The 26,182-nt window shown below is 48.3% G+C and overlaps 1 protein-coding gene across 2 annotated transcripts in view; it reads left to right on the top strand.

Moving 5' to 3' along the window:
* Positions 1–26,182, top strand: part of LOC127009692 (vang-like protein 2-B) — a 116,319-nt gene that overhangs the window by 37,159 nt on the left and 52,978 nt on the right. Inside the window, exon 1 of one of the 2 annotated variants that reach the window (XM_050883016.1) lies at positions 25,074–25,395. The exons of the other annotated variant lie outside the window; for it this stretch is intronic. The gene's annotated coding sequence lies outside the window, so the exon portion shown is untranslated. Of the gene's footprint in view, positions 1–25,073; positions 25,396–26,182 lie in introns of those variants that run through there. 2 annotated transcript variants of the gene reach the window in all.

Raw genomic sequence — 26,182 nt, forward strand, 5'->3', positions numbered from 1 at the left:
TCCATCAACAGTGACTTGTCTCTCCGTTATCGAGGAAAACGCTGACTAAAGGAGGAACTCAACTGTTCTTTTTGTTTTCTTCCCTCCCTGGGTTGAGCGAGGGAGGGAGGGAGGGTGTGTAGGAGAGACAAGCAGGGAGGGAGGGAGAGGGGAGGCAAGGAAGAATAAAAGGAGGCAAGGGAGGGGGAGGGGGAGGGCATAAGAACTATTGTTTAAACGTCCAGTGTCTTGAAGCGAACACGAGTCTGAAACCATTTGAGCTGCAGAAAGAGGAGAAGGAGGAGGAGAAGGAGGAGAAGGAGGAGGAGGAGAAGGAGGAAAGAAGAAACTGACTACACAGGGAAAATACAACAATGCATTTCGGGATTATTCTAAGATGAAAAAAAAGTAAGAAAAAAATAAACATAAAACCACCCCCATCATCATCATCATCATTAGAATCATTATCGCCGTCATCGTCCTCATCCTCACCGTTATCTTCGCGTCACCACCAGCCAGCCATTGACAGCCTGCACCAACACAGAAGCTTCTCCCCTTTTTTTCACACCTCGCCATCTGCCTGTGTTTTATCTGTCTGCCTTCCAAGTCGTCCGCCCAGCGCCCCTCATTCTCTTACCTTCGCGCTGTTTACTTCCCCCCACCTTTTTCTCTACCTGCATAGCGTCATAGCGTTAGGTTATATTAAGTCATATGTATGTACCCCTCCCCTCCTCTAAAGCAGTGAATGGGTACCAGGTATTAATCGGGGGTTGTGTCCCGTCTCCTGGGGTATGTTCCCTTCTCCTATAATTCCTTCCCCTTCTGTCTCTCTCCGGCGTATGAGTTCAGATGTTGCGCCGACTAAACAAAACTTTCCAACTTTCCGCCCCCTCTAAAAATCCCTCCCACCTTCTCTCAATAAAATCTGAAATCTGAAAATCTGCCTTCCCTGCTGTGTCCGTCTCGACTCCTACCCTCGCTGGCCCGCCTCGGCTTCGTGCTCCGTCCCTGGGTTGTCGTTCCCCGTTACACACGTCATTCTGTATCCACGCCTGGCTGCTGTGCGGGTTCAAATCTTCTTGGGGCAACACTAGACTGTTTTATTTATCTTTGGACAGATCATAAGCCATCAGGCAGGTAAATCTATATACACCCGTCATTCTGTATCCACGCCTGGCTGCTGTGCGGGTTCAAATCTTCTTGGGGCAACACTAGACTTTTATTTATCTTTGGACAGATCATGAGTCATCAGGCAGGTAGATCTCTATATGTTGTTTTATTATTCTAAAGTATCCTCTTCTCTCTGATGTAGAAATCTCTTGAGTGAGTTTTTTGCAGGGTGACTTAGTGATTTTTTTCTTTTTTTTTCTGTGAAGCATGTTAGAACGGCCCCCCAGCATTATGGTTGCCGACCCCCGCCTTACAGACAAAAGGACTATACAAGCGGTTCCATGCTCCCCTTGTACTTGATCCATCACTGCCTGGTTGGGACGGGAGCCAGATTCTCACCGTCTCTTTTGTCCGTTTATCCACTCTGCTTATTATTTTTTTAGTCTCCCCGTTCCTTTTCTGAGGATTGTTTTCTTCATTTCGTTGAGCATTTCTAAGTTTGCGTTCTGTAGAGAAGCCGGACACCAGAATATCTTTGACTCGTGTGTGTTTCTTATCTATAATGTTTTTTTTTTTTGTTGTTGTTTAGCTTCTTGTCTGTGTCCATCCTGAGTACTTCCAGGCTTGTATTCTTTGTAGATAAACCGTAACGATCCATATTTTCTTGTCCAGTGTTGAGATATATTGTTGGTGTACATTTTATTTTCTTTATATAATAGTGTGTAACGATTACCTCCTTCACCGAAACCACTGTACTCCACCCTTATACTTTATTATTGCTATCTTAGTATGCTATCATATACACGTCATCTACCTACATTAATCTTATCCTTAACACCGGGATTTTACTCGCAACTTTAATTCGTTGTCTTGATGCAGGTTTCACTTAGGGCCTACAACGAGCTTAACGTTAGAGCCTTGAACGATGGTCTCACGATAGAATAAAACGCCCTTCTAATAACATCCCCCCCATATGCCTCGGGATGAAAGAACCACAGCGAGCCCCCCGGAGCCCTCTTTATTAGTCTTTCCACTCATCTGGGAGCTGCCATAGACACCTGCTGGGTCTGGGAGGGAAAGGAGAAGCTGGCTTATACACACGCGAAGGGGAAGGAGACCAGGCCTATAGTGGCGTGTGTCGGGACTAAGGTTGGTATTGTCAGATGCTCCCACCTCTCACACACACTATTTCCAAAGGCCAAAAAGGAGGTTAATCGAGTTCCAATGAGTGTTCCTTTAGGTTCACGGTACAGAAGAAGGCTCAGACTACCACCTGGGTCATAAAAGTACCCCTGGAAAAGCCCTTAACTCCCACGAAAGACTAGTAAATTACGTGTTCTTGGGCGCAGAAATGTTTAAAAATATGGCCCTAAAGGGAGCAGTTCACCTTGCCTTTTCCTTTATGGTCACGCCTTGCCCTGCTGCTCCGGGTCTCTCAATGGCCTGTGTTCTTTTTTGGCAACATCTTTCATTTCCTGTGTCACCTCCTCCTCCAATTAATTTTACACGTTTTTTCTTTCTCCGTCTTTTACCTTTCTCTCTGTTCTCATCCTCCTATTTTCTTCTCTCTTTTGTTTCCTACTCATCTTTCTCTTTCACTTCTTCTCTTCGCCTTCTCATTTTTTCCTCGTCTTTCTGCCCCTCCCCCCGTCCCTGTCATTCATTTTATCCCTTTCTCTCCCTTCACCTTTATCTCCGTCGTTTCTCCTTTGGCCTCTTGTGGTATACGTGTTCTCGGTCGGCCTGGCACCTTGGATCTTCGGGCCATAATTTTAAACATTTTGCGCCCAAACTCACATATCCAACAACCCTTTCATAAGAGTTTGAGGCATTTCCAGGAGTAGTTTTATGACCCTGGTGGTAGTCTGACCCTTCTTCTGTACCATGAACCTAAAAAAACACTCATGAGAACCCGACTGATCTCCGTTTTGGACTTTGGATATTGTTAATGTGAGAGGCAGGGACGTCTAAGAATACCAACCTTAGTTCTTCAGAGTGCGGGTCACGGCCAGTACTGGGTCGCGAGAAGCTGCTCTCTGGGTCATCAATTCTTAGAAAAAAGTAGATGACTAAATACCGGACCGCGGAAGGCACACGACTCAATATTGTCAAGAGGCTTAGGACGGTATTCTCAGAGGCTTCCACCCCTCTCATCAACTATTTCCAAGGGCCGAAAAGGAGACTAATCGGATTCTAATGAGTGTTTTTATAGGTTCATGGTACAGAAGAAGGGTCAGACTGCCACCAGGGCCATAAAAGTACCCCTGGAAATTCTTATAACTCCTAGGAAAGCCTTGTAAAATATGTGTGCTTGGCCGTCAAAATGTTTAAGAATACAACCCTTAGAAATAGGTCTTGAAGGTATTTTTTACAGGAAACCTAGGTCGCATGAATGAATGCTTTGGAAACATATAGATACTCCAAAACAGGCTTCCCTCTCACTGCCACACCTCCATCACACACTCGCTGCTTCCCGTGTGCGCCTTCCTTCCGACTAAGTCTATATATACCAAGTCAAGTCATACGCAGGTTTGTGGGAGGAGACACGGCAGAGGCGTGGTTTATGCGTGACACTGCTTGGAGCCAAACTAGAGAATGTAGAAACAGGGATTTAAAGAAAACGAAGAAATGCGGACTAATTTAAATCAATCACTTCAACATGCCCTCCCTCACACCCCACACCGCCGTTTGTAGGCATTGGAATTACAGTCACGCAATAGCACAATAAAAAGGCATATTTTTTTCGTCAGTGGCTTGCCTGAACGCGCTGTGAAAGAAGGCAAGCATGCACATCCAAAGTGCACACACGGCCGCAACTTTAGTCACCCCTGAACTGGCGGGTATTTTTTTTTACCTTCAAGTGACGTCATCCCGCTGCTCCGCCCCCAAACCGCCCCCTGCGCGTACTGGTCGCAGTTTTGAAGCAGAGTGACTTGACTTGGTATATATAGACTTCGCCCTCCGACGCACCACTTTTCGGGGCGATGTCGATGATGTGTGCAGCATAACAACACCTTGGTAACCCTGACTAGATTCTTTGCCTCTTCGTTTGCGTTATAGAGTACTCGATCCTTTGCTGTTGTTTCCGTGTGTCATTGGTTTGGTGTGACTGACCTTGGTTTACTTTTTGTCACATTTGTAATAAGGTTTGTTTCTTTTATTTTTTTGGTGGCATTGTGTCATATTGTGGTAGAATATTCACTATAGCTTCTCTTCAATGCTTAGGATGTTATTGTAGAATGTTGTCCTACATCATCCTTGTTTGAGTCACAATGTAGCACAAGAGTTCCCTCGGGGGATGGCTGGTACTGCCGGCCCATTGATGCAGTCACAGGCACGACCCAGTTCTTGCCGCTCTCAGTCACTTCACGCAACCACCCTCGCCTCGTCTTAACATACAGCGTTCATGGTGTGCCGGTGTGCCTCCCTCACTCCTTCCAAACTTACGGTAAACCACTATCACAGCCATATCCACTTGCTTCCCCTGCAACCCCAGACCCCCACCACAGCCATATCCACTTGCCTGCCCTGTAACCCCAGACCCCCACCACAGCCATATCCACTTGCCTCCCCTGCAACCCCAGACCCCACAGCCATATCCACTTGCCCCTGTAACCCCGGACCCCCACCACAGCCATATCCACTTGCCTCCCCTGTAACCCCAGACCCCACCACATCCATATCCACTTGCGTCCCCTGTTACCCCGGACCCCCACCACAGCCATATCCACTTGCCTCCCCTGTAACCCCGGACCCCCACCACAGCCATATCCACTTGCCTCCCCTGTAACCCCAGACCCCCACCACAGCCATATCCACTTGCCTGCCCTGTAACCCCAGACCCCCACCACAGCCATATCCACTTGCCTCCCCTGTAACCCCAGACCCCCACCACAGCCATATCCACTTGCCTGCCCTGTAACCCCAGACCCCCACCACAGCCATATCCACTTGCCTCCCCTGTAACCCCAGACCCCCACCACAGCCATATCCACTTGCCTCCCCTGTAACCCCAGACCCCCACCACAGCCATATCCACTTGCCTGCCCTGTAACCCCAGACCCCCACCCCAGACCCCACCACAGCCATATCCACTTGCCTGCCCTGTAACCCCAGACCCCACCACAGCCATATCCACTTGCCTGCCCTGTAACCCCAGACCCCACCACAGCCATATCCACTTGCCTGCCCTGTAACCCCAGACCCCCACCACCGCCATATCCACTTGCCTGCCCTGTAACCCCGGACCCCCACCACAGCCATATCCACTTGCCTGCCCTGTAACCCCGGACCCCACCACAGCCATATCCACTTGCCTGCCCTGTAACCCCAGACCCCCACCACAGCCATATCCACTTGCCTCCCCTGTAACCCCAGACCCCCACCACAGCCATATCCACTTGCCTGCCCTGTAACCCCAGACCCCACCACAGCCATATCCACTTGCCTGCCCTTTAACCCCAGACCCCCACCACAGCCATATCCACTTGCCTCCCCTGTAACCCCAGACCCCCACCACAGCCATATCCACTTGCCTCCCCTGTAACCCCAGACCCCCACCACAGCCATATCCACTTGCCTGCCTGTAACCCCAGACCCCCACCACAGCCATATCCACTTGCCTCCCCTGTAACCCCAGACCCCCACCACAGCCATATCCACTTGCCTGCCCTGTAACCCCGGACCCCCACCACAGCCCTATCCACTTGCCTCCCTGTAACCCCAGACCCCTGTAACCCCAGACCCCCACCACAGCCATATCCACTTGCCTGCCCTGTAACCCCAGACCCCCACCACAGCCATATCCACTTGCCTGCCCTGTAACCCCAGACCCCCACCACAGCCCTATCCACTTGCCTGCCTGTAACCCCAGACCCCCACCACAGCCATATCCACTTGCCTCCCCTGTAACCCCAGACCCCCACCACAGCCATATCCACTTGCCTGCCCTTTAACCCCGGACCCCCACCACAGCCATATCCACTTGCCTGCCCTGTAACCCCAGACCCCCACCACAGCCATATCCACTTGCCTGCCCTGTAACCCCAGACCCCCACCACAGCCATATCCACTTGCCTGCCCTGTAACCCCAGACCCCCACCACAGCCATATCCACTTGCCTGCCCTGTAACCCCAGACCCCCACCACAGCCATATCCACTTGCCTGCCCTGTAACCCCAGACCCCCACCACAGCCATATCCACTTGCCTGCCCTGTAACCCCAGACCCCCACCACAGCCCTATCCACTTGCTTGTCCACGCCACTCTTTAACCCCATAATAATGTTTTCAACTTTCCTCATTCACTGATCACGGAATACAAGAATAAATCTCAAATTCCATAAGTAGTGAGATGAGTCAAATTTGGTGCGCCTCCTTCTTTCCTTCCAGTTCTGGGACATCACCATAACCATACCCACTCGCCTACTCATACCTTTGTACTACGACCCCAGTAAGAGTGACTGCTTCCACTTTTTTCTTGACTTTTCATCACAAGAGCACAAACATAGAAGCTCAAATACGATGGGAAGGGAGAGTGATTCACCCTCCGTCTCGGCACTGTGGAGTCACCGTTATTCCCGTGGTCCCTTGACGCTGGGAGCAGGCCGACACTTCCGGCTTCCAAGGAGGGAGGTGTGGTCAGGTGGGCGGGGGAGGGCGGCGCAGGTACAGCGTTATGAAGGTGTTCTGAGGTGTTACCGCCCAACACAACGCCAGCAGACTCAGCGTCTCCCTGGTGGTGCTTGGCAAGTGGAAAATAGAGACACAGGCATTTCGAATGAAATTTTAACAGAAGCATTTCGCAGCCATGAGTAGGTACAATACCCTCAGTAATATGAATCAATCAATCAATTTATCAACGTGAACATATGCCCGGAGGCACCTTGTCTCGCCCACCCCACGACACCATCCACGGGAATCCGTCCGACCAAGTCTCTTGCAGATCCCTGCTGTTCCTAAGCATTCCATGGCAGGATCCATTGACTTGCTCAAGCCACAAGTTTTGTGGTGTCCCCTTGGCCTCCTTTATACTCGGGATTCTTTTACAGAAACAACTCGGTGAGGAAGCTTGACTTCTGGGCTGTGTGAATAGACGACTCATTCAGGGGACCGCAGGATTCTCCCTCGTGGTGCCATGACCTCAGCATTTTAGCCTTGATTCTCTGCTATATCAAAAATAGAGACACGGACGCCCCAAAAACACCATGAAAGAAGATCTAACAAGAACACTAAACAATCCATGAGGCGCATTAGCATGACTCGCTCTACCTGTCGACTCTAATGGCTCATTCCTCGCTGCCCATAAAGCCAGTCCGTGGTGTCTTAACCGACTGGTCCGCTGCCTCGGCGGCCATGGTTCCTGCGTCCATTGAGCTGCGTTTACACCAAAAAATTTCGAGCCGAGTCTATACACATCAAGTCTTGACCTTGAAAGTATATGACTTGATATTCCACAGGCCTGGACAGTGTGTTATTCTGTATTGACTCCACAAACCCCTCACATTAAAAGAATCGTGCCAAGTAAGGCCCACGCAACTCTCCTGGTGTGAACGGTTTGCGGAGGAGTCTCCACAAAATTATTTTCTCTTTGAATTGCGAGTCAAATAAAGACAAGAGCCCAGCCTTGCTCATGAGCCACTAATGTTTTTGGCAAGGCTCCACGGCGTCCTGACGTTTCTCCGGAACTTGCCGTGGACCGCCAGCCAGTCTGGAGGTCACGTGTAAACACCCCCCACCTGATTTACCACAATGCAGGGAAGAATTTTGGTTTCGTTCTTATTGGCCGTCACTCCTGAGCCACTAATGTTTCCGCCAAGGCTCCGCGATGTTAGGCTACCTCTGGAGCGTGCCGCGGAACGTCTGTCCGTCTGGAGGGTAAACAGCTGCCTCTTAGATTATGAGACATTTCGCCGCCCAAGAACACATATTTGACAAGGCTTTCGTAGGAGTTGTGGGCATTTCCAGGGGTAGTTTTATGATCCTGGTGGTAGTCTGACCCTTCCTCTGTACCGTGAACCTAAAGAAACACTCATTAGAACCCCACTGATCCCCTCTTTGACCTTTAGAAATAGCTGATGTGATATGGCAAAGTGTCTTGTAATACCAGCCCTTTAAGTTAATGTCCTATGACCAATGAAGAGTTTTTGACATTCTCTGCCGGACGTGTTGGCAAAATTGTAGTTGTGTTGTTAAAGCTTACAATGAGTTGAAGACAATAAGTACTTGCTTCTTCTGGATTTTTTTCTTTATTTATTTGATAATGTTGTTGAGTTTCACGCCGTATTGAAGCATGACTGTTAGGTAAAGAGTCTGCATTTATAAAATTCTTCGTGAAGCAACTCACCATCATAAACTTAACATCGTTGAGAGAAAAAAAAACAGAATTTCCCTCCTCTTCATCGGCGAGCAAACACCGCCCTGTTGTCTTGCGCTGGGCGGAGAGCCGGGCGGCCCCGCGGCGCCGAGCCACACTTGTAAACGCGGATAATTAAGCCCTTCTGCGGGCGAGCAAATTTTTCCTGACACACCTTTGCGTCTTGTTGACTCCCTGCTGCTCACTGGAAAGAAAGGAGCATCCGTGTGTGTGTGTGTGTGTGTGTGTGTGTGTGTGTGTGAGAGAGAGAGAGAGAGAGAGAGAGAGAGAGAGAGAGAGAGAGAGAGAGAGAGAGAGCGTTTGGTGGGAACCTGCCTGGGAGGAAGTTTTCACTACAGTCTCTACAGTTTGATTTGCCTCTCGTTGTGATCGATTATTTTCTACCCCGCTTCCCTCTTCTCCGACCTTCCCCTCATCTTCCTCCTCCTCCTCCTCCTCCTCCTCCTTCTCCTTCATTTCTTTCTCCTCTTCCTCCTCCCATGCGAAAACGATGAGTTCCTTCACCAACCGCATTGCTCTCTACTTCGTTGCGACAGGATTGGAGTGAGCGTTCCCACAACCACGTGCAAGTTGATACGTTCTGTAAGTCACAATCTCTAAAGCAGACAACCTTGATAAAAGACAACAGTATCAGCAGCCTAATCTTCCATGTTTCTTCTTCTTCTTCTTCTTCTTCTTCTTCTTCTTCTTCTAATACATCCTCCTGCTCTTCCTCCTCCTCCCCGGCTAGTAAGAAGATGCTTTGAGACAACAGGTACACTTCGAGGCAACAGGTGACATGCAAACCCTCGCTCCCTCGACTATTCAGGTCAAGGTCTAAGGCGCCAAAGACTCCTCACCACATCGACTCTTTCAACACCCTTCCCGTATCGACCGTCCCATCTCAGCCCTTTTTAGTGCGAGGCGCTCATAAGATACCTGAGATAGCACGCTACAGATACGACCTTTAATCTGATCCTATAAAATCCACGTCATATTTTTTTTTTCTTATCAGATAGTGTGTTTTCTCCATTGTTGTTATACTTATTTTCCAAGTGTCCTTTCTCACCAGCATTTTCTTTTTTCTACAGTAAAGGAAGCAGTTCAAGGGCAAAAAATATATATATTAAAAACCTCTCTTTCGGCCACCTCTTTTGAATCTTTTTTGTAGGAGCAGCGAGCAGCGGGCTTTTTTATATTATTGTTTCCTTTTTTTGTGCCCTTGAGCTGTCTCCTTTGTTGTTAAAAAAAAAAAGCCCGTTGTCACTGCTCCTGTGAAAGAAAATAGAGAAGCGTGGCCAAGAGAGGTCGGTTAGTAAGTATTCGTAGTAAATATGCCGCATCATTAACTTTCACTTCAAGACGGTTTAATTAATTTTACCCGAGTGTTTCCACGTCCACTGCTCATATTCCTCCCATTTCCTGCTCCTCTATCGTTTCCCTTACTCCCTCATTCCTTTTCTCTCCCCCTCTCTTCTTATTTCTCGTCACACACGAATAGCACAAACAAATAAATAGGAAATTAAATAGAATAATAAATTAGTGAACGAGTGAATAAATTACCATGCAAATGAATAAATAAATACCCATATTTTGCATACCATGAAATGTCCCCAGCACGTGTAGAAGCATTCATCAAATCTTCATATCATTATTCAGTGGTACAAGTGTCAAATATGCTTCAATCTCGACGAGTGTCAAGTCACCCCCTTTGGGTCTAGAAATAGGAGAAACAGTAAGCAAAAGTGGAACACAAGTGCCCAGCCTCTGCGAGTATTCAGTGAACTGAGGGACTCTGGAGGGGGAAGGGGAGGGAGAGTTGCTACAGCGATCGATGCAAAAAAGGTTTAAATATATGAATAATTTAATGAAAACAACAGAACCGGAAGAAGTTTTAAGTGCAACGAGCCAAAAGTCATTTCATCGACACAGAGGCCCCACCTCGACAACTCTTTGCATTTGGCTCTCAAGTTCAGGAAGTAAACAGAAGTTATAGTAACATATTTATAGTTTACAGTAATTTATATAGTAATTCAACAACGTGCGGAAAAACAATCCCCCGATAATACTTTCCGAAGTAATGTTGAAGTTTTATCAATTACTGTTTTCTTACACACGAGATTAGGAGACACGATGCAGTTTCTCAAGAATATTCCCATCCGCGAAATTCTGTCAGTTTGTGATGCGAAAACACTAACGAGCAACAACTATGTTTCGAGCGTCGTGGAAAAATTTTGAAAACCGAAATCCGTGAACTCCTTTATCAAACTTGAGGAATGCGTTACTGTCCCTCTCTAGAGCACGTTACCCATTCGATCCTCGTCACTCTTACTTGTACATCACAGCATGACTCTCCCGTCAGTCTCACAAGAAAGACGAACACAAAAAAACAAGGAGTTTGTTTGAAATAATTTGGTATACACTCTACAGTCTGTACGGTTCAGCTCAACCAAGCCACGTGTCAACCATCTGTCAGCATTGCTCCTGAACTTATTCATTTCCATCTGAGCCTTTGAGCCGTATTCCACTCATCACACGGCTTGTAGCTCGTTCCGCTCAACGCATTTCTATTGTTTGAAACTATACCTCCCTGCCTGAGTGCCGTGACATCATGGCACCAAAGTTGCATCTGAAGGCCATATCTCGGAAGCCCGTGTCTCGAGGGACTCAGGTGCACCTTGTCCACCCCTCGACGCCGTCCAGTACTGTCAGTAGAGTATAGGCACGAGAAGGAGTGACGAGAGTAACAATCGAGGCAGTGAACTTGTGAAAGCTCTAATGATTCGGTGCCTCCCCGGAGCGTGAGGAAACAACTCTGCATTGTCTCATTGGAAACAGGGTTAGATTTTAACTGTTTCTCTTATAACCTCCTCTTTTGTTTTACCATGTTATTCTTATGCACGGTGCCATCGAAATAAGAAATGCAGATGGCCATTCCGTTTGAAAGGGCGCCATGAGGACCACGTGGGATGAGACGAACATCACTTGAGAATATTTCCCCCAAACTCTCCTTAACTCGGATACAATGGGGACCTCTTGACCCCCGCACACAGACTCTGTGACGCCGCCCCAGAAAGCTGAGGGCGCCAGGCCACACCACGGCCACAGGGCGATGCGCTCCACTGCCCCTCGATGTTTATCTGCCAAACAAGACCAGCAATGTTGTCCCGAGTTGGCCACACCCTGCGCTCTCCCAGGGCGTCTCAGGAAAGATGTCCAAGGGTGTCCAAGGGGAACACAGCGTACTCCTACCCAAGCCAACCTAATCCGTTCCATGCAGCAAATGATTCTGCCGCCCATGTGCATCATTCCGTCTATTCTACAACAATAAACGTCTCTACTACAGCTATACGCTGGCAGCAGCCTCCCGCGGACCCCCTCCTCTCGGCATGTTCAGTATGAAGGCTGACGAACCCGCATGATCCTCAAGACGTCAGTCCTTCAGCTGTGATGCTTTTTTTTTTTTTTTTTACAACAAGGGAAACAGCTCAAGGGCACAAAAAAAAATATAGAAAAAAAAACCGCTACTCGCTGCTCCCAAAAAAGAATCAAAAGAGGTGGCCGAAAGAAAGGTCAATTTCGGGAGGAAAGGTGTCCTGATACCCTCCTATTGAAAGAGTTCAAGTCGTAGGCCAGAAGTCACGGGAAAAATTAGAAGCAAGGTTTTGACATTTTCCATTAATGAAAGAAGTTTTGGTAAGTCGGAGAATAGATTTGGCACGATTCCGGGCTGAAATGTATAGATCAAAGTTAGTGAGAGTTCGAAGGCTCTGGAACCTTTTGTGAGCTGCCTCTCTATCTTTAATAGCACGAGAACAAGCATGATTAAACCAAGGCTTTTTAGCATGAGGAGTAGAGAAAGTACGTGGAATGTATGCCTCCATTCCAGAGACAATCACCTCTGTGATGCGCTGGGCACACACAGAGGGGTCTCTCTCCTGGAAGCAGTAATCATTCCACGGGAAATCGGTATTGCTGGCCGCTCCAATAAGGCAGCGGTTGTGTGTGCAGCGGGAACCTCTTCTGCCATCATAAGCGCGGTGAGGTCCTGTCTGTCCCAGCATGCATCACTCCTGTCAGCCTCACAGAAAATAGACGAGTACAAAAATGGAGAAGTCTGTAAGAAGTAATTTGGTCTACACTCTACACAGCTCAGCTCATGTCAGCCACCTCCCAGCCATCCGTCATCCTCCCTCATAAATATATTATCTCTCCTTACGAAACCTTTCAACCGTATCCGCACTTATTACACGGCTTGTAAGTCCGTTCCACTCGTTATCATGCTTTTATTTGAAACTACCGCCTCCTCTCATTAGTGGAGCCGCGAGGCCTGCACCTGGTCGGCTGAGGACCCACCACAGACATCAGCAGCAACAGTGCTGTGAGCATTCTTGAGACGAATCGCCAGTAAGTCCTCTTAACAGCGCCACGTACATCAGTCTTGCCTCAAATACTAATCCCCTCGCCGCCTCGGTAGGCACCAACCTCCAAATTAAGCGTCCAAAAAAGAAGTCAAACCCAGAATTCAGCGTGAAGGTGAAGTAGAAGCAGCGCCTCGGGTCCTCCCACAAAGTTGCCTGGTCATGCGGTGACACCTCTCACCAAGCAGCCTCATCTCCGTGCTGGGCCGCCGCGACGCACCGCCGCGGCGCCACCCAGGGCCCCTCACGGCAGCGTCACAAGGCGGCTGACGTGACGCAGAACACAAAAGGAAATCTGCCACTCACCGCGAGGAACCGCAAGAGTCCCCCGACCCTTCACGACTCAATTTGAAAGAGAAAGACTTCCACTCCGATTCAACATCCCCCGAGGTACCCAGCCGCGATGCCCTCTGTGGCCTGTCATGTCCCAGCTGCGCGGCTATAGGAGCCTCTGGTGGGGCGGGACGAGTTTCCTGTGTAGCACCATTGAAGGCGAGACTGGCTCATTGTGAGTACATTGAGAAGTTGCTGAAGGGAAGCGCATTGATGTTTGCTAGTTAGAGGGCGAAAGGGCTTTGATTAATCAAGACAACTTGTGGGGCCTTAGTGAGGCTTCCTTATGTGAGGTGTGGCTACAGAACCTTTCAGAACTGTCAGAAGGACGAAAAGGCTTTGATTAAGCCACGCTGTGCGTCTCCCTGGAAGCTTGACTTTGAGATGTGGTTGAAGGGACCTCAGTCTTGTTTGCAGAACGTGAAGGCGTGTTGTGTGTGTCCCCTGAGGCTTCGGGCATGCAGACTCCCCCGTGAGGTAGTGACACTGTTGCAAAAGAACAGTGCCCCTTGGGTGATGACTGTCGCTGGACTCGCCACGTTGTCTTTGCTGCCTCCCCGTCCGTGAAGCTGTCACCCCGCCACGCACCAGGCCGCTCTCTGGGAACGACACAGCTGTTGCCACCACCACTGTCCCTGCGGAGCAAAAAATACTGAAGCAGAAAATTCGGCTGCCATTTCCAACGCAGACACACACACACACACACAAACACACATGTAATTACTATTCATCTGAGATTTTATCGAATACTCTGTGTTCACCGTTACCTCAACGTTGTTGAGCCGGCACAGAGAGAGAGAGAGAGAGAGAGAGAGAGAGAGAGAGAGAGAGAGAGAGAGAGAGAGAGAGAGAGAGAGAGAGAGAGAGAGAGAGAGAGAGAGGTTAATATCTTTCTACAAAAATCCCACCCAATTTGAACGCCCCCTTCCCCTCCCGGCCTTCATTAATTTACATCCTTTTGCCCCCTAAAACAAAGCATATGTGCGTGTATGTGTGTGTGTGTGTGTGTGTGTGTGTGTGTGTGTGTGTGTGCGCGCACGCGCGCATTTGTGTAAAACCGAAACCGTGTGTGAGCGTAACTAAGCCAAGATCTGATGTTACCAAACCTGTCCCTAACTCCTCCTCTTCCTCCGCCTCTCCCTCTTCCTCCTTCTCCTCCCCCTCCCCCTCCCCCTTTTCCGCTTCAGCTGTAGACGTATCCCTAAATAATGACCCAAGTATTAAAATTTACCCCAAAACAACGATTAGGAGGACGAGGGTGAGACGAGAATGGAAGAGGTAAAGAGGGAGGATATTTAAGGGACGGAAGGGGAGCGGAACGAAAAAAAAGGAGGGAGGGAGACGGAGGAGGAGGAGGAGGAGAAAGGGGAGGAGGAGGAGGAGGAGGAGGAAAGGGAGGGAAGAGGAGGGGTTAACGTATCCAGTAGCAGGTTCCCACGACTGCAGGAAAGAAGGGAGGAGGGGTGCAGGTTAGCCGAGAGAGGGGGAGGGAGTGGGGACATACAGGTGAAGGGAGTAAAGGGCAGGTAAAGGTGATAAGGGAATAAAGGCCGGTGAAGGGGATAGAGGATAGAGGAAGGGAATCAATGAAATCTGCATAGTGAGATAGAGGACGAAAAAGGTTACGTGAAGTTAGGTGAACGGAGTCAGGGGTAAGTAGAGGGTATAAGGGATAGAGGAAGGGAATCACACACAGAAGATATTATAGAAGGAATCTGTATATTGAGGTGAGGGAAGGGGAGAAGAAAGGAGAGGAAAAGGGTTATTATAGAAGTATGTAAAAGGTATAAGGGATAGAGGAAGGGAATCACACACAGAAGATATTATAGAAGGAATCTGTATATTGAGGTGAAGAAAGGGGAGAAGAAAGGAGAGGAAAAGGGTTATTATAGAAGTATGTAAAAGGTATAAGGGATAGAGGAAGGGAATCACACACAGAAGTTATTATAGAAGGAATCTGTATATTGAGGTGAGGGAAGGGGAGAAGAAAGGAGAGGAAAAGGGTTATTATAGAAGTATGTAAAAGGTATAAGGGATAGAGGAAGGGAATCACACACATAAGTTATTATAGAAGGAATCTGTATATTGAGGTGAAGGAAGGGAAGAAGAAAGGAGAGGAAAAGGGTTATTATAGAAGTATGTAAAAGGTATAAGGGATAGAGGAAGGGAATCACACACAGAAGATATTATAGAAGGAATCTGTATATTGAGGTGAAGAAAGGGGAGAAGAAAGGAGAGGAAAAGGGTTATTATAGAAGTATGTAAAAGGTATAAGGGATAGAGGAAGGGAATCACACACAGAAGATATTATAGAAGGAATCTGTATATTGAGGTGAGGGAAGGGGAGAAGAAAGGAGAGGAAAAGGGTTATTATAGAAGTATGTAAAAGGTATAAGGGATAGAGGAAGGGAATCACACACAGAAGATATTATAGAAGGAATCTGTATATTGAGGTGAGGGAAGGGGAGAAGAAAGGAGAGCAAAAGGGTTATATAGAGTCAGGGGTAACGAGTAAAGGGCAGGTGAGGAGGATAAGGAACAGAGGAAGTGCATGAATCGGGCACAGTAAAGATTATAAAAAAGGATCTGTGTATTAATGTGGATGAAGGGGAAGAAGAAAGAGGAGAAAAGGCTATATGAATTCAGGTGAAGGGAGCATATAAAGAGAAGGTGAAGCATAAGAACATAAGAACATAGGAACAGAGCAAGAGATAGATGAAGGGAATCAGACACAGTATAGAGATTACGTATATAGAATGAATCTGTGTATTATACGGTGGAGGAAGGGAAGGAGAAAGGTGAGGAAAAAGGTTATATGGATTCAGGTGAAGGAAGTTAAGGGTAGACGAAGAGGAGAAGGGGCAGAGGAAGCGAATCGGACACAGTAGAGATTGTATTGAAAGAATCTGTATAGTACGATGGAGGAAGGGAAGGGTTAGGGGAAGATTATATGGATTCAGGTGAAGGGAGTTAAGGGTAGGCGAAGAGGAGAAGGGGCAGAGGAAGCGAATCGGACACAGTAGAGATTGTATAGAAAGAATCTGTTGTACGATAGAGGAAGGGAAGGGTTAGGGGAAGATTGTATGGATTCAGGTGAAGGGAGTTAAGGGTAGGCGAAGAGGAGAAGGGGCAGAGGAAGCGAATCGGACACAGTAGAGATTGTATAGAAAGAATCTGTATAGTACGATAGAGGAAGGGAAAGGTTAGGGGAAGATTATATGGCTTCAGTTAAAGGAAGTAAAGAAAGGTCAGAGAGCAGAGGCCACCGGGCATGGAAAAGAATGAAGCACAGTGGATGTTACATAGAAGGAATTGTGATGTGTGGGGCATTCTGTTTCCTTGTATTCTTATTCGGGTTGTTCACCACCCTATTGGTGTTCCGAACATATTTGTCTTTCTTTTTTTTTTTCTTCTTTTCTTTCTCTCTCGCCCATAGCTGCACCGTTTGTATCCTTCCGAAGAGTGTATTTCCCGTGTTGACTTTTCTCCCGTCAATAGATCGTGGTGGTGGTGGTGGTGGAGGTGAGAGAGAGAGAGAGAGAGAGAGAGAGAGAGAGAGAGAGAGAGAGAGAGAGAGAGAGAGAGAGAGAGAGAGAGAGAGAGAGAGAGAGAGAGAGAGATTAATATCTTTCTACCAAAATCCCACCCAATTTGAACGCCCCCTTCCTCTCCCGGCCTTCATTAATTTACATCATAAGTATTTGGTAAAGGTTGTGGGATGTCCATAGTTTGACGAGGCTTTGGCACCAGGAATGTCAAAACCACTCTTGAGAACCCGAACAGTCCTCTGTGTGGACTCTGGAAATATTGATCTGAGAGCCGAAAGCGTCTGAAAATACAGGCCTAAGTTCTACTCTCTAACCCATCACTTCAGGACGGGGGGAAAGGCGAGGAGGGGTGTGAAGTAGAGGTGGGGAATTGACCCTGCCGCCCCGCCACTACGTAAAGGAGCTATTACACCGGGCAAATTTTCCGTGGATCTTCAGTCAAACCACGATTTCCGCTGGCGTGGTTCTCAAATTTCCGTGGTTTTCTGACGTGTCCATGATCTTCCAAAGCTACGGTAGATTTCACGAAAGGAAGACGGTATTACTCACCATCATCATCATCATCATCAGTAACAAGAAACAAATGAGAGCCAGGCCAGCGGAAATCGTGGTTTGACTGAAGATCCACGGAAAATTTGCCCAGTGTAATAGCCCCTTTACCGACAGCGCTTCACACCATGCATATCACCCAACACATTTCATCTTGCACAACGCCACGCAGCACAGCACCACATCATCTCACCATGCCACACCATACTGCATAGCGCCACACCACACCACATAATAGATGGACACTAACATACCCACACCCACACAGTAATGGATGGACACTAACACACACACCCACACAGTAATGGATGGACACTAACACCCACACCCACACAGTAATGGATGGACACTAACACACACACCCACACAGTAATAGATGGACACTAACACCCACACCCACACAGTAATGGATGGACACTAACACACACACCCACACAGTAATAGATGGACACTAACACCCACACCCACACAGTAATAGATGGACACTAACACCCACACCCACACAGTAATGGATGGACACTAACACCCACACCCACACAGTAATGGATGGACACTAACACCCACACCCACACAGTAATAGATGGACACGTTAGCTAATATATATATGCAACTATACTATCTTTCATTGTACGTACATTACATCACAAGATATACCTCACTGCATCACTCCAAGACAGACTGCGCCAATCCACGCCTCGTTATCCCACCCTATACATTACACCACAGCGACACAACATAACGCAACATAACACAACACACTGCTATCAAACACGTGGTCACCTGAAGATAGTGTGTGTGTGTGTGTGTGTGTTTATATCAATCTATCTGCCTGTTTGTTCTTGAATATACTTGTGTTTGCCCGCCTGTTTGTCTTTACATATATCGACTCTGTTTATATGTTTGTATAAGTCTTTCTAACTATATCTATCTGTTTGTCTACCTGTATGTCTCTCTCTCTCTCTCTCTCTCTCTCTCTCTCTCTCTCTCTCTCTCTCTCTCTCTCTCTCTCTCTCTCTCTCTCTCTCTCTCTCTTATCTGCCCCTCTCACAGCGGTGTTAATTGTTCTGAGGTCAGGACATTTGGGCAGGTATTGCTGCTTTAATTGGCCAGGTGAGAGGGAGGGAGGGAGAGAGGGCGTGAGGTAGAGAGAGAGAGAGAGAGAGAGAGAGAGAGAGAGAGAGAGAGAGAGAGAGAGGTTGGTTTTAGAGGGAAGGACAGAAGGAGGAATGGTTTTGATTTAGGACAGATAGAGAGTGTAATAAATTGTGAGTAGTAGAGAGAGAGAGAGAGAGAGAGAGAGAGAGAGAGAGAGAGAGAGAGAGAGAGAGAGAGAGAGAGAGGGGAAGGGAGGAGGAATAGGGGAGAGGGATATAGGAGTCACGCCCCTGGGACCTCCCTCCTTAAATTTTTTCTCTCTCTCTCTCTCTCTCTCTCTCCTCTCTCTCTCTCTCTCTCTCTCTCTCTCTCTCTCTCTCTCTCTCTCTCTCTCTCTCTCTCTCTCTCTCTCTCTCTCTCTCTCTCTCTCTCTCTCTCGTTTACACCTCACCATCTCTCTTCTTCATCTTCTTACCTCTTGTTATCGCTTCCATCTACTGGACTTATCCGTTTTATTGCGCTACCTCCCTTCTTTCCTCCCGCTCCCCCTCTTCCACCCTGTCCCTCTGCCCCTAACATTGACTGGGGACAATTGACTGGAGATCAAGAGGGTAACAGGCTTATAGAAATGGTGGAGGATTCGTTCCTCACTCAAGTTGTAACTCAACCAACAAGAGAAAACAATCTGCTGGATCTGGTATTAGTAAGCGACCCCGACCTCATTCGCGACTGTGAAGTTGGTGAAAAAATTAACGGTTGCGATCACCACTTAATCCGTTTCAATGTCAACATAAGTCACAAACTCGTAGACAATCCGTCAGTGATACCAGACTACAAAAAAGCAAATTTCAACCTAGCCCGTGAGCTGCTTCCCTCCGCGACCTGGGACCAACTTCACCTAACCGACAATACAATCGACAACGTGTGGAACAACTTCAAAGATAAGCTTTTGGGAGTAGAAAAGGCTACAGTGCCGACGAAACCCAGGCGAGTAAATGGTGCCGTAGATCCACCGTGGATGACCAGAGAAATAAAAGGGCGGTAAACTTAAAAAAGGAATTATAACCTAATGAAAGAGAATGACACGGCCGAAGCCCGTACTCAGTACCACAACAGCCTCAGAGCTTGTCGCACCCTTATTCGGAGTAGTAAACGCAACTACGAAAACAAATAGCGCGTGACATCAAGACAAACTCAAAAAATTCTTCACATACATCAGATCGAAAAAGAAAGTAAAATCAAAATATTGGTCCCCTGACAGACGAGACTGGAGCTGCAACTCAGGACAGTAAACAGATGGCCAGAATCCTCAACAGTAACTTCGCATCCGTATTCACAGTCGAGAACATCGACACCATGCCGAGAACCCTGACCCGCCGAGGGGAATCACGCCCCTGAAAATTGACTCAATATGCGACCAAGAAGTGAAAGAGTATTTGGATAAACTCGACACGAACAAGTCAACAGGACCTGACGGTTTGTCCCCGCGGTTATTAAAAGAGCTTAAACAACAAATACTTCAGCCACTCACTAACATATTCAACCAGTCTGTTCAATTGAAAAGGTCCCGCAAGACTGGAAGATGGCGAACGTAACACCAATTTTCAAAAAGGAGACAAAAGCGTTGCATTAAACTACAGGCCCATAAGTTTGACATCAGTGGCAGGAAAAATACTCGAAAAGATTATTAGAGACAAACTTGTTAAGTTTCTAGAAGACAATAATGTAATCTCCGACACCCAGCATGGCTTCAGAAACAAGCGCTCCTGCCTAACGAATCTATTAGACTTCTTCCAAGGTATATATAAGAACTGGGATGCCCACATCCCCAGTGATGTTATATACCTGGACTTTCAGAAAGCCTTCGACAAGGTACCGCACGAGCGACTCCTTAAAAAACTGCACTCGGCGGGCATTGGAGCCAATCTGATCGCGTGGATAAGAGATTGGCTCACCGACAGAAAACAACGAGTACTACTCAACGGACAGCCTTCCGATTGGCTTCCAGTCACTAGTGGAGTGCCTCAAGGGTCAGTGCTGGGACCCATTCTCTTCATCATATATATCAACGACCTCGAATCAGGACTGAAATCCACAATATCGAAATTTGCTGATGACACTAAGGTGGGGGGAAAGGCCCTCACAAAGACCGACTGCGAAATCATTCAGAAAGACCTCAATCACATTATCGAATGGTCGGAAAAATGGCAAATGTCCTTTAATGTTGACAAATGCAAAGTCATGCACATTGGGTCCAGAAATAGTAAACACACATACATCATGAATGGGAGACCTCTGCAAGCGATGCAGGAGGAAAAGGATCTTGAGTCACTATCAGCAGTGACCTGAAACACGCGAATCACTGTAAAAAGCATACAACAAAGCCAACACTATGCTCGGGTTCATAGCGAGGAACTTCGAGTGTAAAACGCCAGACGTGATGCTATCCTTGTATAATTCCATGGTAAGACCGCACCTCGAGTATGCAGTACAGTTCTGGTCTCCTAATTACAGAAAGGACATTGATTTACTGGAAAGGATTCAACGACGCGCCACGAAAATGATACCAACCTTAAGGGCTCAACCGTACGAGGAACGACTCAAGCGACTCAATCTCTTTACATTGGAGAAAAGACGCCTACGAGGAGATATGATTCAAGTCTTCAAGTATCTAATAAAATTCAATAACGTCGATTACTCCAATTTCTTTGAATTGCAAACCAACCTAAGAACTAGAAATAACGGTTTACCCATTCAGTCTAGTCGATGTAACACAGACATCGGAAGGAGTTTCTTTTCAAACCGAGTCATCCGTCACTGGAACAATCTTCCTTCAGAAGTAGTAAATGCGAATACTATCAACTCCTTCAAATATAGAATCGACCGTCACTTCGCTGCGTCGGGAGTAAACTGAATATTGAGTTGCTTTCATCTGCTCCTCAATATCGAGGCGCTTTCATCTGCTCCCCAGGCCCCAGGCTGTCGAGCAGATTAAATCACCAAAGCGGGCAACCTCGTAATGAGCCAATAGGCTTTCTGTTGCCTGCGTTTCCATGTTTCCCACCCTGTCCCTCTGCCTCTCCCTTCTTCCCTGCCTCATCCTCTCTCTTCTTCGTTCCCTCCTTCCCTCCCTCCTTCTACTCGCATCCTCATCTCTGGTTTATGATGCTGTATCCCTCCCCTCCCTCTCCCCTCTCACCTTCCCCCCCTCTCCCCCCCTCTCTCTCTCCTCCCGGCCTCCGTTACGGCGCCTAATCTTTCTTCAGTTGTAAATATGCTCGATACCCTTTAAAAAAGACGCGGCCTATTGGGTATAATAAAACACACACACACACACACACACACACACACACACACACACACCCTGGGGGCTACACATCCTGACCCCTTCTGCCCTTCCCTTGCGAATCGATTCTCCCCTTAGCTAATGGATCCACAGGCGGAGAAGGGAAAGGGAGTGGATTCTAGGGAGGGGGTGTGGCAGGGAGGGTGGAAAAGCGGGGTAGAAAAGGGAGGAAAAGAGAAAGAAAGGAAGGGAAAGGAAGGGAGGGAGGAAGGTAGGGTTAGGTAAGGTTTCTATCGTGCGTGCTCTGCTGAAAATCATCTCGAAGTTTTAATTAAGAGCTTCGCAATATGGCTTGACTGTAATTATGTTAGAGTGAAACATGACGATCTGAGAGAGAGGGAGAGGTGAGGAGGGAACAGATAGACAAACAGACACAGAGACAGACAGAGAGGTACACACACACACACACACACACACACACACAGAGGCAGAGAATGCTAGGCGTCCCGCAGCACCCCGGGGCCAGCACGACCAAGACGGGTGGCGGCATCGTGATGTTGGCAAATTTCACGTTGTCACCTCATAGGCAGGAGGTCGAACGTCCCCAGTGGGAGGGAGGTGTCGTGTTGCCCCTATGTGCCCCCTCTGCGTGTTCCCCCAAGGCCCCTGTGGTGGTAGAACGTAACCTGTCCCTCCACGACCCTCCACACTATAAACAAAGACGCCGTTGACAATTGATCGTCCCCTGATAAACGGAGAAGGACCCTCGCCACCTCGACTACCTTGCGGCGCTCCTCTCGAATGCTCCTCGTCGTAATTGATGCCGCTGTTTCATCTCTGCCTCCTCATTCTCCTCTTCCAATCCTCCTCCTCCTTCCTAATTATATCAGGTCTATGGCACTTTTTTTCACTCCACGGTCTGCTCACTCAGGCCTCTAAGTGTGCTGACGGGACGGCCTGTGTTAGCTCTGGCTGATGGCGTGTTGACTTTTTTGTAGGCCCAATTTAACTCCCCAATATCCGATGTGGCTCGTGATGGAAGTTGCCGTTGCGTCATTAGCGGGCGCTCTCAAACCATGGGGGGATAATGATGCGAACGAAAGGTCAGGCACTGGCGAGAGTTGAGTGAAGGTGTGAATTACCAGACGTTGCCCTCATCGTGAACAGATTCGTTTTTTATCATGATTTTATTTTTTATTGTTATTATTATTTTCATCTTATTTTGTGTTACTTTTTGTTTGTATGTCTCTTATGTTCGTTTTTTTTTTTTTGTTTTTTTTTTTGTTTTTGCTTCCTTATTTCTCTCTCTTCCCCTCTTCCTCTTTCATCTCTACTACTGCTGCTACTACTACTACTACTACTACTACTACTACTACTACAACTTCTTCTACTACTGTTACCGCTACTACTACTACTTCTACTACTTCTACAACTACTACAACTACTACTACTACTACAACTACTACTACTACTACAACTACTACTACTACTACTACTACTACTACTACAACTACTACTATTATTACTACAACTACTACTACTACTACTACTACTACCACTACTACCACTATTTTCACTATACTACTACTGCTAAGACGACGACGATTACACACTACGCCCACCACCATCATCACTACTGTTTGGTGATGTCTTTCTCACCCATGTCGATTCGCGGCGGCGGGCAGGTGGAAGGATGCCCGGCGAGGGGTGAAGGAATGCGTGACGGGGGAAGGCAGGGTGAAGGGAGGGCGGCGGGAAAGGGAAGATTGGTTTGAAGGTAAGGAATTGAATAATAGATTTCAATCGATTGATATTTAACAGAGAGAGAGAGAGAGAGAGAGAGAGAGAGAGAGAGAGAGAGAGAGAGAGAGAGAGAGAGAGACGAGCCATTAGCGTTAACTATACGGTTCATGATTGAATGAGTTACCTGGCCGCCACACCTTGCTGGCCACAGGTGACAGCGCCGCTTGAGCACGACTCGGGATCAGGACGAGTCAGTGTGGGCTGAGTCGAATTTAATCAAACTTCACCCAATACGCCTCCCTCTCCATCACACTTTGCATAATTTATTTGGGCGCGTCTCCTCCTCCTCTCGCCCCGCCCCCGCCGCCTCTCTTCCGTCCCTGCCTTGAGTAGTCCCGAAACAGGGCCACTCTGCCTCTATTCCACACACAATCGACGTATCAGTCCGCTTCAATGACGGAGGAAGAAAGCCATTGTGTCGGCGTCTTCCACATGCCCCCGGCCGTGCTCCGTGTCCCCGCCGCCTGACGCCAACTGGCAATGAGGACCTAAGACGGAGTGGACGACGAACCACGTCATTTCTCAACTACCTCACCGTCCTGGGCAAGATTTGCGCGCCACAGCATTAAATACCGGTGAGATTTAACTCGCCTTGCCTGATTGACAACCTTGGCGGGAATTTGTCTTGGGGTTTATGAATGTTCCTGGAGAGAATCTGGCATCTTTGCGCTCCGCCCCGGTCGTGGGAAGCAGCGGTCGACACACACAGCTGTCCGACATTATGTATATCATCCCCTCCCGCTGTGAGCAGGATTTAGACGACCGCTTGAGGCACGTTGCCATGGCCCTGTGTCCAGACAAGGCCCAAAGATGCGTCGTTGTGGCGCTGCGAGGCCCCGACCAAGATCATTCGAAGGGAAATGTTTCCCCGCGACATCGGCGTCTTGAGCGTGGGGGGCCGGCGGGACGGGGGCAGCTACCACCGCCTCGCCACTGAAATTCGAACTCATCGTGGATTATTTTTTTCTTTAGTAATTTCCTGTCCCTCACCTCCATCCCTCCTGCATTTCCTCAGCTCCCGCCCGCAGCCCCTTAGCCAAAGGTGCGATATGGAAAGCTGGCACACCTGAAAATATATACATGAAATAAAGTAATCCTTGCCTTGGCAGTCAAAATCCATAAAAGGTAAACTTCTTGCTCCTTTTCACCCTGCGGTCAAGGAAGCGGTTATTTCCTACAGAATAAGCCGCGAAGACCTTCTGTCCAGGCGACGAATCCTGTTACACACGGGTGAGGGAGGGAGGGAGGGGGCGTGCAGGTGAGGGACCGTCTCGAGCTGGAATGGGAGGAGCCACTCGGGGGACGTGTTGAATGTGATTATTGGTCCGTGTAAGCCCACTCAGGGGGTAACACGGGACTGAGGACCTGTGCTGACTGTTACCCATGATCGGTCCCGCTTGAGCGTCAGAAATGAGGCTTGGGCGCAGGTTGGAGTGGGAGAGCGGAGGAGGGCTGAGCAGAAGAGGATCATCTATGCATTGGGTAGCGAACATCCTTGTTCAAAATTATGTTGCCAATGTGTTGTGAACAGCTAGTTGTGTGTGTGTGTGTGTGTGTGCGCGGCAGCGCAGAGCAGCAGCCGCAGACATCCTGACATTGTTGGAACCAGTCAGTGTGTGCGAGGTTGGTGAAGGGAGAGGACGCGCCAGGGCGGAGAGGCAGGGCAGTGTAGCCAACATCCCGCGCCGCCTTGGCCCCTCCCAGCGTGCGGTGCTCGCCCTCCACGCCGGCGGGAGTGCCATATACGCGTGTGCGAGTGTGTGTTTACGTGACTGTGTGTGTAGACAAGGATGTGACAAAGAGGAGCACCATCCGTGTTTTAAAAGCGGTCCGAGCCCACCACCGCGCCGGAGGGAGGAGGTGGTGGTGGCGGCTCCCTGGCCGCGGGATGGCCACGCCGCGCCCCGCACACTGTCAGGTAGGAAGAACGTGGTGCCGATCCTTGCCCGCCGCCTTGCCTCATGGTGCTGGTGCTAACGGCGCGCTCAGGGCGAGGGCGGGGGAGGGGCAGAGGTGGTCCAGCGTACCAATGACGAAATTCTCTTCCCTTTTGTGGATCCAAAGTCAAATAGTTCGCGGGCAAGCTTCTTTTTTGTATACGTTTCTGTTTGTGTGCGTTTGTGTGCGTGTGTGTGTGTGTGTGTGTGCTAGTATTTCCTTGTAATCAAAGGTACACACAAGCTAGAGTGGTTGTCCTCTAAATGATAAATGTCTTGTCAGTGCTTGGAAGGTTCACTGAAGAGATAATAAGAAAGTTTTGGGTACGGTGTGTGTGTGTGTGTGTGTGTGTGTGTGTGTGTGTGTGTGTGTGTGTGTGTTCACATTTATTATTGTATTCAGGAAAATGTACAAACAAAACAAAATTCTTAAAAAGGACTGGGAATCTGCTGGGTACTACGATTGTGTGTGTGTGCCCAATGATCACTGGCTGCACATACTCCTTTACGGATACGTCTTTCTGGTCGTAATCAATCGTCTTTTGTTTCCTTTTCGTGAATGAAGCAGAGGGAAAGAAGAGAAGGGAGGGTACAGGAAAGGAAAGGGGTTCAGGGATTCTCCACAGAGCAGTAAGCGGAAAACAAACAGGGCGGCGAGGAGGCAAACGGATGAATTGATGGCCGAAAGTCGGACAGCCGGGCACCACATCGAGCGACAGGGCCCTGCATATTAATACTGAACAAGATGCAGCAGCTGACAGGGACACG

The sequence above is a fragment of the Eriocheir sinensis genome, chromosome 41, assembly GCF_024679095.1.
Source record: "Eriocheir sinensis breed Jianghai 21 chromosome 41, ASM2467909v1, whole genome shotgun sequence".
In the NCBI taxonomy this organism is placed as follows: domain Eukaryota; kingdom Metazoa; phylum Arthropoda; class Malacostraca; order Decapoda; family Varunidae; genus Eriocheir; species Eriocheir sinensis.